This window comes from Chiloscyllium punctatum, chromosome 31 (assembly GCF_047496795.1).
Source record: "Chiloscyllium punctatum isolate Juve2018m chromosome 31, sChiPun1.3, whole genome shotgun sequence".
NCBI classification, from domain to species: Eukaryota; Metazoa; Chordata; class Chondrichthyes; order Orectolobiformes; family Hemiscylliidae; genus Chiloscyllium; species Chiloscyllium punctatum.
The window spans coordinates 74,061,217-74,068,092 of record NC_092769.1 but is presented as its reverse complement, the minus strand read 5'-3'; the positions used below and the strand labels follow the sequence as shown (position 1 = coordinate 74,068,092).

General features: G+C 52.5%; 1 protein-coding gene across 3 annotated transcripts in view; it reads right to left on the bottom strand.

Moving 5' to 3' along the window:
* Positions 1-6,511, bottom strand: part of bscl2 (BSCL2 lipid droplet biogenesis associated, seipin) — a 48,314-nt gene extending 41,803 nt beyond the window's left edge. Inside the window, exon 1 of one of the 3 annotated variants that reach the window (XM_072551074.1) lies at positions 6,481-6,511. The gene's annotated coding sequence lies outside the window, so the exon portion shown is untranslated. The remainder of the gene's footprint in view (positions 1-6,480) is intronic. The other 2 variants (XM_072551075.1, XM_072551076.1) reach the window with 2 other exon arrangements.
* Positions 6,512-6,876: the final 365 nt, after the last annotated feature.

Genomic DNA, 6,876 nt, shown 5'->3' with positions numbered 1-6,876 from the left:
AAACGAATACGGGGGGGGGAGGAAACGAATACGGGGGGGGGACGAAACGAATACGGGGGGGGGGACGAAACGAATAAGGGGGGGGGAGAAACGAATAAGGGGGGGGGAGAAACGAATAAGGGGGGGGGAGAAAAGAATGGGGGAGAAACGAATAAGGGGGGGGGAGAAAAGAATGGGGGAGAAACGAATAAGGGGTGTACGCAACCAGAGGAGGGGGTCTCGGGGAGCCCCGGTTAACCCAGAAACCTTAGCCCATCTCTCCCTCTCCCCTTCCCTCACACACATTCACCCGGGCCCCACCCTCTGTCCTTCTTCCTCTCTCACTGCCTTCACTCTCTCCCCTGCTCTCACACATCGCTCCCTCCCTCTATCTATCGATCCATCCCTCACTCTCACACTCTCTCCCTCTATCTATCTATCCCTCACTCTCAAACTCTCCCTGTATCTATCCGTCCCTCACTCTCTCCCTCTATCTATCTATCCATCCCTCACTCTCTCCCTCTATCTATCCGTCCCTCACTCTCACACTCTCTCCCTCTATCTATCCGTCCCTCACTCTCACACTCTCTCCCTCTATCTATCCGTCCCTCACTCTCACACTCTCTCCCTCTATCTATCCATCCCTCACTCTCTCACTCTCTCCCTCTATCTATCGATCCATCCCTCACTCTCACTCTCTCCCTGTATCTATCCGTCCCTCACTCTCACACTCTCTCCCTGTATCTATCCGTCCCTCACTCTCACACTCTCTCCCTCTATCTATCCGTCTCTCACTCTCACACTCTCTCCCTCTATCTATCCGTCCCTCACTCTCACACTCTCTCCCTCTATCTATCCGTCCCTCACTCTCACACTCTCTCCCTCTATCTATCCGTCCCTCACTCTCACACTCTCTCCCTCTATCTATCCATCCCTCACTCTCTCACTCTCTCCCTCTATCTATCGATCCATCTCTCACTCTCACTCTCTCCCTCTATCTATCCGTCCCTCACTCTCACACTCTCTCCCTCTATCTATCCGTCCCTCACTCTCACACTCTCTCCCTCTATCTATCCGTCCCTCACTCTCACACTCTCTCCCTCTATCTATCCGTCCCTCACTCTCACACTCTCTCCCTTTATCTATCCGTCCCTCACTCTCACACTCTCTCCCTCTATCTATCCGTCCCTCACTCTCACACTCTCTCCCTCTATCTATCCGTCCCTCACTCTCACACTCTCTCCCTCTATCTATCCGTCCTCACTCTCACACTCTCTCCCTCTATCTATCCGTCCCTCACTCTCTCACTCTCTCCCTCTATCTATCGATCCATCCCTCACTCTCACTCTCTCCCTGTATCTATCCATCCCTCACTCTCTCACTCTCTCCCTCTATCGATCCATCCCTCACTCTCACTCTCTCCCTGTATCTATCCGTCCCTCACTCTCACACTCTCTCCCTGTATCTATCCGTCCCTCACTCTCACACACTCTCCCTCTATCTATCTATCCGTCCCTCACTCTCACACTCTCTCCCTCTATCTATCCGTCTCTCACTCTCTCCCTGTATCTATCCATCCCTCACTCTCACACTCTCTCCCTGTATCTATCCGTCCCTCACTCTCACACTCTCTCCCTCTATCTATCTATCCGTCCCTCACTCTCACACTCTCTCCCTCTATCTATCTATCCGTCCCTCACTCTCACACTCTCTCCCTCTATCTATCCGTCTCTCACTCTCTCCCTGTATCTATCCATCCCTCACTCTCACACTCTCTCCCTGTATCTATCCGTCCCTCACTCTCACACTCTCTCCCTCTATCTATCTATCCGTCCCTCACTCTCACACTCTCTCCCTCTATCTATCCGTCCCTCACTCTCACACTCTCTCCCTCTATCTATCCGTCCCTCACTCTCACACTCTCTCCCTCTATCTATCCGTCCCTCACTCTCACACTCTCTCCCTCTATCTATCCGTCCCTCACTCTCACACTCTCTCCCTCTATCTATCCGTCCCTCACTCTCACACTCTCTCCCTCTATCTATCCGTCCCTCACTCTCACACTCTCTCCCTCTATCTATCCGTCCCTCACTCTCACACTCTCTCCCTCTATCTATCCGTCCCTCACTCTCACACTCTCTCCCTCTATCTATCCGTCCCTCACTCTCACACTCTCTCCCTCTATCTATCCGTCCCTCACTCTCACACTCTCTCCCTCTATCTATCCGTCCCTCACTCTCACACTCTCTCCCTCTATCTATCCGTCCCTCACTCTCACACTCTCTCCCTCTATCTATCCGTCCCTCACTCTCACACTCTCTCCCTCTATCTATCCGTCCCTCACTCTCACACTCTCTCCCTCTATCTATCCGTCCCTCACTATCACACTCTCTCCCTCTATCTATCCGTCCCTCACTCTCACACTCTCTCCCTCTATCTATCCGTCCCTCACTCTCACACTCTCTCCCTCTATCTATCCGTCCCTCACTCTCACACTCTCTCCCTGTATCTATCCGTCCCTCACTCTCACACTCTCTCCCTCTATCTATCTATCCGTCCCTCACTCTCACACTCTCTCCCTCTATCTATCCGTCCCTCACTCTCACACTCTCTCCCTCTATCTATCCGTCCCTCACTCTCACACTCTCTCCCTCTATCTATCCATCCCTCACTCTCACACTCTCTCCCTCTATCTATCTATCCATCCCTCACACTCACTCTCTCCCTCTATCTATCCGTCCCTCACTCTCACACTCTCTCCCTCTATCTATCCGTCCCTCACTCTCACACTCTCTCCCTCTATCTATCCGTCCCTCACTCTCACACTCTCTCCCTCTATCTATCTATCCATCCCTCACTCTCACTCTCTCCCTCTATCTATCCGTCCCTCACTCTCACACTCTCTCCCTCTATCTATCCGTCTCTCACTCTCTCCCTGTATCTATCCATCCCTCACTCTCACACTCTCTCCCTGTATCTATCCGTCCTCACTCTCACACTCTCTCCCTCTATCTATCCGTCCCTCACTCTCACACTCTCTCCCTCTATCTATCTATCCATCCCTCACTCTCACTCTCCTCCTCTATCTATCCGTCCCTCACTCTCACACTCTCTCCCTCTATCTATCCGTCTCTCACTCTCTCCCTGTATCTATCCATCCCTCACTCTCACACTCTCTCCCTCTATCTATCCGTCCCTCACTCTCACACTCTCTCCCTCTATCTATCCGTCCCTCACTCTCACACTCTCTCCCTCTATCTATCCATCCCTCACTCTCACACTCTCTCCCTCTATCTATCTATCCATCCCTCACACTCACTCTCTCCCTCTATCTATCCGTCCCTCACTCTCACACTCTCTCCCTCTATCTATCCGTCCCTCACTCTCACACTCTCTCCCTCTATCTATCCGTCCCTCACTCTCACACTCTCTCCCTCTATCTATCTATCCATCCCTCACTCTCACTCTCTCCCTCTATCTATCCGTCCCTCACTCTCACACTCTCTCCCTCTATCTATCCGTCTCTCACTCTCTCCCTGATCCATCCCCCTCCACACTCTCACACTCTCTCCCTGTATCTATCCCGTCCCTCACTCTCACACTCTCTCCCTCTATCTATCTATCCGTCCCTCACTCTCACACTCTCTCCCTGTATCTATCCGTCCCTCACTCTCACACTCTCTCCCTCTATCTATCCGTCCCTCACTCTCACACTCTCTCCCTCTATCTATCCGTCCCTCACTCTCACACTCTCTCCCTCTATCTATCTATCCATCCCTCACTCTCACACTCTCTCCCTGTATCTATCCTGTCCCTCACTCTCACACTCTCTCCCTCTATCTATCTATCCGTCCCTCACTCTCACACTCTCTCCCTGTATCTATCCGTCCCCTCACTCTCACACTCTCTCCCTGTATCTATCCGTCCCTCACTCTCACACTCTCTCCCTCTATCTATCCGTCCCTCACTCTCACACTCTCTCCCTCTATCTATCCGTCCCTCACTCTCACACTCTCTCCCTCTATCTATCTATCCATCCCTCACTCTCACTCTCTCCCTCTATCTATCCGTCCCTCACTCTCACACTCTCTCCCTCTATCTATCCGTCCCTCACTCTCACACTCTCTCCCTCTATCTATCCGTCCCTCACTCTCACACTCTCTCCCTCTATCTATCCGTCCCTCACTCTCACACTCTCTCCCTCTATCTATCTATCCGTCCCTCACTCTCACACTCTCTCCCTCTATCTATCCGTCCCTCACTCTCACACTCTCTCCCTCTATCTATCCGTCCCTCACTCTCACACTCTCTCCCTCTATCTATCCGTCCCTCACTCTCACACTCTCTCCCTCTATCTATCCGTCCCTCACTCTCACACTCTCTCCCTCTATCTATCCGTCCCTCACTCTCACACTCTCTCCCTCTATCTATCCGTCCCTCACTCTCACACTCTCTCCCTCTATCTATCCGTCCCTCACTCTCACACTCTCTCCCTCTATCTATCCGTCCCTCACTCTCACACTCTCTCCCTCTATCTATCCGTCCCTCACTCTCCTCACACTCTCTCCCTCTATCTATCCGTCCCTCACTCTCACACTCTCTCCCTCTATCTATCCGTCCCTCACTCTCACACTCTCTCCCTCTATCTATCCGTCCCTCACTCTCACACTCTCTCCCTCTATCTATCCGTCCCTCACTATCACACTCTCTCCCTCTATCTATCCGTCCCTCACTCTCACACTCTCTCCCTCTATCTATCCGTCCCTCACTCTCACACTCTCTCCCTCTATCTATCCGTCCCTCACTCTCACACTCTCTCCCTCTATCTATCCGTCCCTCACTCTCACACTCTCTCCCTCTATCTATCTATCCGTCCCTCACTCTCACACTCTCTCCCTCTATCTATCCGTCCCTCACTCTCACACTCTCTCCCTCTATCTATCCGTCCCTCACTCTCACACTCTCTCCCTCTATCTATCCATCCCTCACTCTCACACTCTCTCCCTCTATCTATCTATCCATCCCTCACACTCACTCTCTCCCTCTATCTATCCGTCCCTCACTCTCACACTCTCTCCCTCTATCTATCCGTCCCTCACTCTCACACTCTCTCCCTCTATCTATCCGTCCCTCACTCTCACACTCTCTCCCTCTATCTATCTATCCATCCCTCACTCTCACTCTCTCCCTCTATCTATCCGTCCCTCACTCTCACACTCTCTCCCTCTATCTATCCGTCCTCTCACTCTCTCCCTGTATCTATCCATCCCTCACTCTCACACTCTCTCCCTGTATCTATCCGTCCCTCACTCTCACACTCTCTCCCTCTATCTATCTATCCGTCCCTCACTCTCACACTCTCTCCCTGTATCTATCCGTCCCTCACTCTCACACTCTCTCCCTGTATCTATCCGTCCCTCACTCTCACACTCTCTCCCTCTATCTATCCATCCCTCACTCTCACACTCTCTCCCTCTATCTATCTATCCATCCCTCACACTCACTCTCTCCCTCTATCTATCCGTCCCTCACTCTCACACTCTCTCCCTCTATCTATCCGTCCCTCACTCTCACACTCTCTCCCTCTATCTATCCGTCCCTCACTCTCACACTCTCTCCCTCTATCTATCTATCCATCCCTCACTCTCACACTCTCTCCCTGTATCTATCCGTCCCTCACTCTCACACTCTCTCCCTCTATCTATCTATCCGTCCCTCACTCTCACACTCTCTCCCTGTATCTATCCGTCCCTCACTCTCACACTCTCTCCCTGTATCTATCCGTCCCTCACTCTCACACTCTCTCCCTCTATCTATCCGTCCCTCACTCTCACACTCTCTCCCTCTATCTATCCGTCCCTCACTCTCACACTCTCTCCCTCTATCTATCTATCCATCCCTCACTCTCACTCTCTCCCTCTATCTATCCGTCCCTCACTCTCACACTCTCTCCCTCTATCTATCCGTCCCTCACTCTCACACTCTCTCCCTCTATCTATCCGTCCCTCACTCTCACACTCTCTCCCTCTATCTATCCGTCCCTCACTCTCACACTCTCTCCCTCTATCTATCTATCCGTCCCTCACTCTCACACTCTCTCCCTCTATCTATCCGTCCCTCACTCTCACACTCTCTCCCTCTATCTATCCGTCCCTCACTCTCACACTCTCTCCCTCTATCTATCCGTCCCTCACTCTCACACTCTCTCCCTCTATCTATCCGTCCCTCACTCTCTCACTCTCTCCCTCTATCTATCCGTCCCTCACTCTCACACTCTCTCCCTCTATCTATCCGTCCCTCACTCTCACACTCTCTCCCTCTATCTATCCGTCCCTCACTCTCACACTCTCTCCCTCTATCTATCCGTCCCTCACTCTCACACTCTCTCCCTCTATCTATCCGTCCCTCACTCTCACACTCTCTCCCTCTATCTATCCGTCCCTCACTCTCTCACTCACACTCATCTCTATCTCTCTCTCTCTCTCTCTCTCTCTCTCTTACTCTCTGTCTCACACTCCCTCCATCTCTCTCTTTCACACTTTTTCTGCAGGTTCCTGACCTGAGGCCCCGCCCCTCCGTCTCCATAGAAACCACCCGGAACCGGAAGCAGATCCTTCCCACACATAAACCCCGCCCCTTCTGCTAACTACCCCCTCTCCCAGACCGGCCCTCAAACCCCGCCCACTCCTAACCCCACCCCCACAGTGTAAACCCCGCCCCTTCCCTAAACCCCGCCTCCTGGATCCTCCCCTTCCCTAAACCCCGCCTCCTAGACCCGCCCCTTACCTAAACCCCGCCTCCTCGATCCGTCCCGCCCCGCATTGAAACCCTGCCCCTAATCTAAACTCCGCCCCTAATCTAAACTCCGCCCCTTATCTAAACTCCGCCCCTTCCCTC